Consider the following 7839-nt stretch of genomic DNA (forward strand, 5'->3'; position numbering starts at 1 on the left):
CATAAACACTATGAACTCAGTTTCATATTTATAAATCTGACAAGAGACCCTATGGTCTAAATTTCAACAAGATACCATCTCCAAATTATGTATGCTTATTTTAAACCTACTCACTAATTCTTCAGCAATTAATCCAGACTAAAATCATTATGACTAACAATAGTATATTTGTCTTTATATAGCAGAACCAAATTAATTAATCTGTTGCCTATTGTTAGAATTTTGTTTTTAATGTTTGGTTATCCAAAACACATGTTGAATGTCCTTTCATGTCATAAATTTCTACAGATATTTCCTTAACTTGACTGCTAGAAGTAGAATTTGGGACAAAACCACCAGACCTTTACTAATTACCTACAGCATGCCAGATCCTGCAATCAAAGTATTTGAGGTGATAGACTAAAATGACATAGTTTTTAAAGTGTCTTATTATGTAGTAAGATAACCTCTCAACAGGAATAAATGTATTAAGGATTAGGGGCTGCTAACAAGACATGACCTGGAAATTTGATATAGTGATGTAATTCTGATTACAGTTACCATAATCAGATCATAATTAAATTAAGCCTAACTGATAAGATTGGGGTGAAGGGAAGGAATTTATGCTGTAAGTTATACCTTACATTTTTTATTCTAATGATGTTGGATGCAAAGTGAAAGTAACGGGCTAATTTAGCAGATATCTGGAGTGTATCATGACTAACACAGAAATATTTCTGTAAAGATCTGTAAAAGGATGTAGAAGTGAGTCCAGCATCAGTATTTATTAGGCTCTACTCAAGGATATCCCCATTTTATAGACAGAAATCCACATGCATGAACATAATGGTTTTAATAAAAGAACTTTTTTTTTTTGGAGGATAGCTTTCTCTTAAAACATAAAAACTGTTCACATACCTATATATTTCAAGTAAGGCATGGCCACTGAACCAAAAACTATGATATATTTAAACAAAAGAACCTCCAGCAAGATCAAAGCAAAAAGATAAGAATTGTTAATATACAGGTGTATAACATTCTAGAATTTTTCTGTTAAGTCTAATGGTCTGTAATTATATATTGAAATATGCATGGCAACCCACTCCAGTATTCTTGCCTGGAAAAGTCCATGGACAGAGGAGTCTGGCGGGCTGAAGTCCATGGGATTACATGACTGAGCATGTGTGCACAAGGGTGGAGGGAAATGGGTTGGTAGCAATAAAGTGGTAGAACTAAAAAAAAAAAAAGAAAAGAAAGAAATATGCAGATACTTTACAGATAGTATCATATCCTACATATGGCTTTGTAACCTGACTTTTCTGACAGTATTTCTCAAACATTTTCTGTGTCCTCAATATTCTCCTTTATCATTTATTACATGGATATTTTACAATATATGAAAGGCAGCAGGTTATCTAAATCAGAATGATGAAAATGAGCTGAGCATACAATAGAGGGCTAACTCAGAAGACCCATGTGTTCAAGTACTACATTCCAAAGAAAGGCCTGTGTTAAGAGGAGATAACCTGAGTCCTTAAAACTCAACATTCAGAAAACTAAGATCAAGGCATCTAGTCCTATTACTTTGTGGCAAATAGATGGGGAAACAGTGGAAACAGAGACTTTATTTTTGGGGGCTCCAAAATCACTGCAGATGGTGACTGCAGCCATAAAATTAAAAGATGCTTGCTCCCTGGAAGAAAAGCTATGACCAACCTAGACAGCATATTAAAAAGCAGAGACATTACTTTGCCAAGAAAGGTCCATCTAGTCAAAGCTATGGTTTTTCCAGTAGTCATGTATGGATGTGAGAGTTGGACTATAAAGAAAACTGAGCACCAAAGAATTATTGCTTTTGAACCGTGGTGTTGGAGAAGACTCTTGAGAGTCCCTTGGACCACAGGGAGATCCAACAAGTCCATCCTAAAGGAAATTAGTCCTGAATATTGATTGGAAGGACTGATGCTGAAGCTGAAACTCCAATACTCTGCCCACCTGATGTGAAGAACTGACTCATTGGAAAAGACCCTGATGCTGGGAAAGATTGCAGGCAGGAGGGGAAGGGAATGACAGAGGATGAGATGGTTGGATGCCATCACCGACTCGAAGGACAAGAGTTTGAGCAAGCTCTGGGAGTTGGTGATGGACAGGGAAGCCTGGTGTGCTGCAGTCCCGGCAGGCGCAAAGAGTCGGACACGACTGAGTGATTGACCTGACGGAACCTGAGTCCTTAGAGTATCTGCCCTGATAAGCTATATTGGTTTCAAAGTGAAAGTGTTAGTCACTCAGTCATGTCTGACTCTTTGTGACCCCATGGACTGTAGCCCACCAGGCCCTCTGTCCATACAGTTCTCTAGGCAAGAATACTGGAGTGGGTTGCCATTCCCTTCTCCAAGAGATCTTTCCGACCTTTCTGATCTTTTCCCAAGGATTGAATCTGGGTTTCCTGCACTGCAGGCAGATTCTTTACCATCTGAGCCACTGGAGAAGCCCTGATAGTTAATGCTAACAATGCAAATCATGCTGAAAACTGTTTTTGTATGACCAAAGTCCTCAGCAAGACTTGACCATTTGACCTTTATGGGCCTGGAGTTGGAACAGTTACATTCAGTTGTGTGGGCACTACAAGACCACTATGCGCACACGCGCGTGCGCACACACACACATACACACACACACACACATCACGGTAAAAACTGTGAACACAAGGTTCAGATGGGCTTCCCTATTTGGCACCATGAACATGTTGTCATGTATCATTGCTATGAGGATTAAGCATATCCCTCTGTAATTCTAATGAGAGAGGATGCCTGGAATCTTGTGCCTAGTACCTCCTGAACATTACCCATATGAATGTTCCCTTTGCTGATTTAATCTGTAGCAGTCACTATAATAAACCTTAATCCTATCTTTTGAATGCCCACGAGTCCTTGTGGGGAATTTTGCAGCCTGAGTGTCTTAGCGACCCCTGCTTCCCCATGGAAGCTTTGGTTGAAGATTACAGTTCATAACCAAACCTAAAATGTATTTCCAGATATATTCCTTGTATTCCATGGGGGAGGGGATATTTGAAAGAATACTATTTTGATTATTAATCAGGACATATAAATGAGCTTATAAACATCAAAGGGGAGGTGATAAAACAGTATCACACAAATTAACTGTAAAATTGATCTCTAAAATGGTGGTATGTAGTGTAGTGTGCAGCACATTAACCAAGTGACAACATTTAGCATTCGTTAACACTGGAAAAACCCAACATTGTATGCTTTCTAATGTATACAATGTCACCTAGTAATACTTTGGCAAGAAGTATTCTTGCCAAAAATGATCAATTAGAACCCAGTAAAACATCTTGGTGCAACTTCAAATTTATGGAACTATGAGTAGTTGGATAAACTAAAATAAGGCAAAATAACTCACGAGGGTGAGCACCTTTTCATGTTTTGGGGTCACCTGGATCTACCTTTTGTCAAGTGCAGTTCACACCTTTTCCTCATTTTCGTATTGATTTGGAACTCTTTATTCTGGATAGGAAGCCTTCATCAGATACATGCACTGCAAATATCTTTCCCCACTCTGTGGGTGTGCCACCCTCTTGCACATTATTTATAGTGCCTTTTGACAAATACAAGTTCTTAAGTTCAATGTGATCAAATTATCAATTTTTCCCTCAGTGGCATTGTTTTTTATATTCTCTTTAAGAAATTAATAAATCAACTATATACCAATATAAAAAAAACTTTATCACTACTTGAGGAAAAATTTACTACCTACTCCCAGTATCATAATCTATTTTTTCCCATACAGCTTTATTGTTTATCTCAGATTTAGTCCTTCAAGTCATATGAATGAGGGGGTATGTTTATGAGGGTGAGAAAAGTGTAATGTAGGCATCAAAATTTTTCTCCATACACATATTCAATTCACCCAGCAATACTTATAAGAAAGATTCTTTTCCCCAACTGACAACAAAGTGTTAACTCTGTCTTACATGTGTGAGCCTGTTTCTGTACTCTACAGTTCCACTGGTCTATCTGTCTATCCTTGACCAAAGCCTCAGGGGAAATTCCAAGGCCACAATGGATAGTGAGAGTTGATGCCTGCTAGTACACGTCCTCCAGTTTGGTTGTTGCTCTTATTCCTCCCCGTTCTTGAAATTTGTCTTACTTATTCTTCCTCCTTTGCAACTCGAAGTATATTTTAGAATCAGCTTGTCCATTATACACACACAGAGCCTGATGGTATTTTGGGGGGAGTACTATGCAATAAATATACAACGCAGATTGTAGAGAACTGAAATTATTTCAACAATTTCCCAATCTACAAAGTATATGTTCTTTAATTTCTTTAGGTATTACTTCATCTCAATATAGTTCCTAATTTTCTGTGTAGAAGTTTTGCATGTCTTTTGTTAATTTATTACTAGGCATTTGACTTTAATACTTTATAAACTGTAATTAAAAACAACATTTTAAAGTATTTGTTGTTGGTACATATAAACAATTTAAAAACATTGACATCACAGCCAGTAACCTTATTAATTTCATACATTCCCTCTAAGCTACCTGAAATCCTTTTAGATACCCTTTGTACACATAATGACAATTTTAGTTTTTCCTTTCCAACCTTTAAGTCTTTTCTACTTGCCTTTTGCAATGGCCAAGCTCTCCAATACAATATTGAGTAGTGGTGGTGACCACGGATATCTTGTCTTGCTTTAAGTCTCAGGGGAAAGTTTTCAATATTTCAACATTAAGAAAAAAGTTTTCTGGTAAAACTCTTTAATATATAAGATCCCTTGTACTCTGAGGACATGATCTGAACAATCCTAATTTTTAAAAATGCATTGAAATTTATGGCTCAACCAAAAATTATGATCAACTTTTATATACTGTTCCATATGCATGGGAAAATAGGTGTGTATTCAGTCATTATTGGGTATAGTATTCTATATATGTGAAATTCATTCATTATGTTACTCAGATATTCATTGACTCTTTTGTCTACTTATTCTCTCTCTATGTGTATATTAAGAGAGGTGGATTAAAGTCCTCCACTATAATTGCCAATTTTTCTATTTCTTCTCTTTGTTGTCATTTTTTACTTCATATATTTTAAGCTATGTTAATAGGTTTACACAAAATTTTAAATTGCTGCATGTTTCTGATGAGTACACCTTTTTATTCCTCTTTATCTCTGGTTATCTTTATTTTCTTAATTAGCTTTGAGTTAGTGCTTGCATAGCTTGTAGTAAAGGGTTAATACCTCAGCCTTGGTTTGCCCAAATCCTGCACATTCTAAGAAGGGATTGATTTTGAGCAGTTTCTGGGAATAACTGGAATATCCCTTGGAATATCTTGCCTAAAAAGTTTTTTGTATGCCTGAGACCTCGTTTTATCAGTTTGACCAGTGTTATGAACCAGTGTTATGTGCCTCCCCAAAATTGATCTATTGAAACCCTAACCCCCAGGACCTTAAAATGTGACTGTTTTTGGAGATAGGGTTTAAAAGAAGTAATTAAAATACAGCTATTTGGGTGGGCACTAATCCACTCTTATTAATACTAATGTTACTACAAGATTAGGACATACAAAGAGACAACAGAGATGCGCAGACACAGACAAAAGGTCACATGAGCTCACAGTGAGAAGGCAGTCATCTGCAAGCGAAGGAGAGAGGCCTCAGAAGAAACCAAACTTGATGACATCTTGTCTCCAGAACCATGAGAAGATAAATTAAAGCTATCCAGTCTGTGAATTTTTGTTGTTGTATTTTTAAAAAATACATATATCATAAATTTACCATCTTAACCATTTTTAAATATACATTTCAGTGACATTGTATATAGTCAAAACTACCATTGAACCCTATAACTTCATTTTTTAACACTAAAACTTTATACATATCAATCATAATCAATAATTCCCCACTCTCCCCAGGCACTGACAACCACCATTACAAGTTCAATGATTTTTGACCAAGTACTTCACGTAAGTGGAATCATTCAATATTTGCCTCTTGTGACAATTTACTTCATTCACCAAAATATCCTCACAGTTCATCTTTGTTAGGCATATTACTAAATTTCCTTCTTTTAAAAGGCTGAGGAATATTCCATTATATATATATACCACATTTAACTTATGGACTCTTGGATTTCCTCCATGTTAGAGCTAATGTGAACAATGCTGCTATCAACAGTATATAACTAGCTCTTAAAGACCCTGACCTCAATTATACCTACAGCTGGATCATACATACTTCTCTTTTTAACCTTTTGAGGAAACTACATACACTTCCTACAATGGTTGTACCATTTTACATTCCCACCAGTAGTGCAGATAGGTTCCACTTTCTCTATATCCTTTCCAACACTGTTCTTTTTCTGTTTTTCTTTTTTTTTTTTTTCCCCAATAGTAGTGATCTTAATAGATGTCAGGTGGCACCTCACGGTAGTTTTGATTTGTATTTCCTTAATGATTAGTGATGTTAAGAGTATTTCCATGTGCTTATTCTCCATTCATATATCTTCTTTGGAGTGATGTCTATTTAAGTTTTTTACCCATTTTTTTTTTGGTTTTTTTTTTTTTACTGCTGTTGAGTTTTAGAAGTTTCTCTACATTCTGGATATAATTGCTTACCAAATTTGCAAATATTTTCCCTCATTCTGTGGACTGCCTTTCACTCTGTGGATAGTGCCTGTTTTTTCTTTCTTCCTTCAGGTGACAATGATCTACACATTCTCATCTAATGAAGAAGATACATAGTTATAGAAAAGTAATTTCCAAAAATAACCTATTGAAAATGATACTCTGTTAGTTTCAATGATATTGTTTGAATGGACACTGTCTTTTGATACAATTTTTTTTAATTTCATCAAGTCCAATTCTTTTGCTGTGTCTTTGATGTCATATCCAAGAAAACATTGCCAAATCCAATGTCATGAAAGTTTTGTCCTGTTTTATTCTAAAAGTTCTGTTTTAAGTCTTGTGTTTAGCTCCTCAGTCTATTTTGAGATAGTTGTTGTACAAGACATTAGGTAAGGGTCCAGCTTCATTCTTTTCAGTGTAGACATCCAGTTTTCCCAGCTATATTTGTTGGAAAAAGTATTTTCCTCATTGAATGGTCCTGGTAGCCTTGTCAAAATCACTTGACTATATATGTAAGGGTTCACTTGTGGGCTCTCTATTCTATTCCACTTGTGGATATGTCTGTCTTTATGCAGATACCACACTGTTTTGATTACTGAAGTTTCATAGTAAGTTTTGAAATCAGGAAATGTGAGTCCTCTAGATTTGTTCTTTTCAAGATTGTTTTGGCGACTAGAGATCCTTTTGAGATTCCATTTGAATTTCAGTGTGGGGTTTTGTATTTCTGTAAAAAGCATCATTGGGGTTTTGACTGGGATTGCTTTGAATTTGTAGATTGCTTTGGGTAGCACTGGCATTTTAATAACAGTGTCTTCTAATCTATGAACATGGGATGTTTCTCCATTTATTTACGTCTTCTATAATTTCTTATTTTGTAGCTTTCATTGTATTTTTACTTCCTTGGTTAATTTCACTATTTCATCCTTTTTGATGCTATTATAAATGGACTTGTTTTTGAAATTTCCTTTTAATTTTGTTTTTTGTTAATGTACAGAAATGCAACTGATTTTTACATGTTGACTTTGCATCCTGAAACTTTGCTGAGTTCATTTATCAAATCTAACAGATTTCTTTTGTAGTCTTTTAAGGGTTTTCTACATATAACATCATGTCACCGAATAACAGAGATCATTTTACTTTTTCCTCTCCAATTTGGATGCGTTTGTTTTTCTTGCATAATGATCTGCAGAGACTTTTCAGTGCTGTG

This window comes from Cervus canadensis, chromosome 18 (assembly GCF_019320065.1).
Source record: "Cervus canadensis isolate Bull #8, Minnesota chromosome 18, ASM1932006v1, whole genome shotgun sequence".
Taxonomy (NCBI): domain Eukaryota; kingdom Metazoa; phylum Chordata; class Mammalia; order Artiodactyla; family Cervidae; genus Cervus; species Cervus canadensis.